Genomic DNA, 259 nt, shown 5'->3' on the forward strand with positions numbered 1-259 from the left:
AATTTGTCGTAAGTAGAATCATATTAAATAATCGTGGGCAAAGTTTGATGTATCTCTACTCGAGTTTCACACTCGTGAGATCTTCATTTAGAATATCAAATTAGTTTTCGATCTCGCTATCAGTTCTATTAATGAACATTAAGTTTTTGCTTGTGGCCGTTAATCAGGAGAGTGATTCATCTTTTTCGGAAAAATTTTTTATGAGGCGCAAATGCTGAATTTCGCTCTCTATTTTTTCTATATAATCATTAGACAATCA

At 32.0% G+C, this 259-nt stretch overlaps 1 protein-coding gene across 1 annotated transcript in view; it reads left to right on the plus strand.

Annotated features, from left to right (window-relative positions):
* LOC116841518 (protein CASC3-like) overlaps positions 1–259 on the plus strand; it is an 11,174-nt gene that overhangs the window by 1,138 nt on the left and 9,777 nt on the right. The window lies entirely within an intron of this gene.

The sequence above is a fragment of the Odontomachus brunneus genome, unplaced genomic scaffold (genome assembly GCF_010583005.1).
Source record: "Odontomachus brunneus isolate Ranch 3 - 2012 unplaced genomic scaffold, Obru_v1 Obru_scaffold_002, whole genome shotgun sequence".
In the NCBI taxonomy this organism is placed as follows: Eukaryota; Metazoa; Arthropoda; class Insecta; order Hymenoptera; family Formicidae; genus Odontomachus; species Odontomachus brunneus.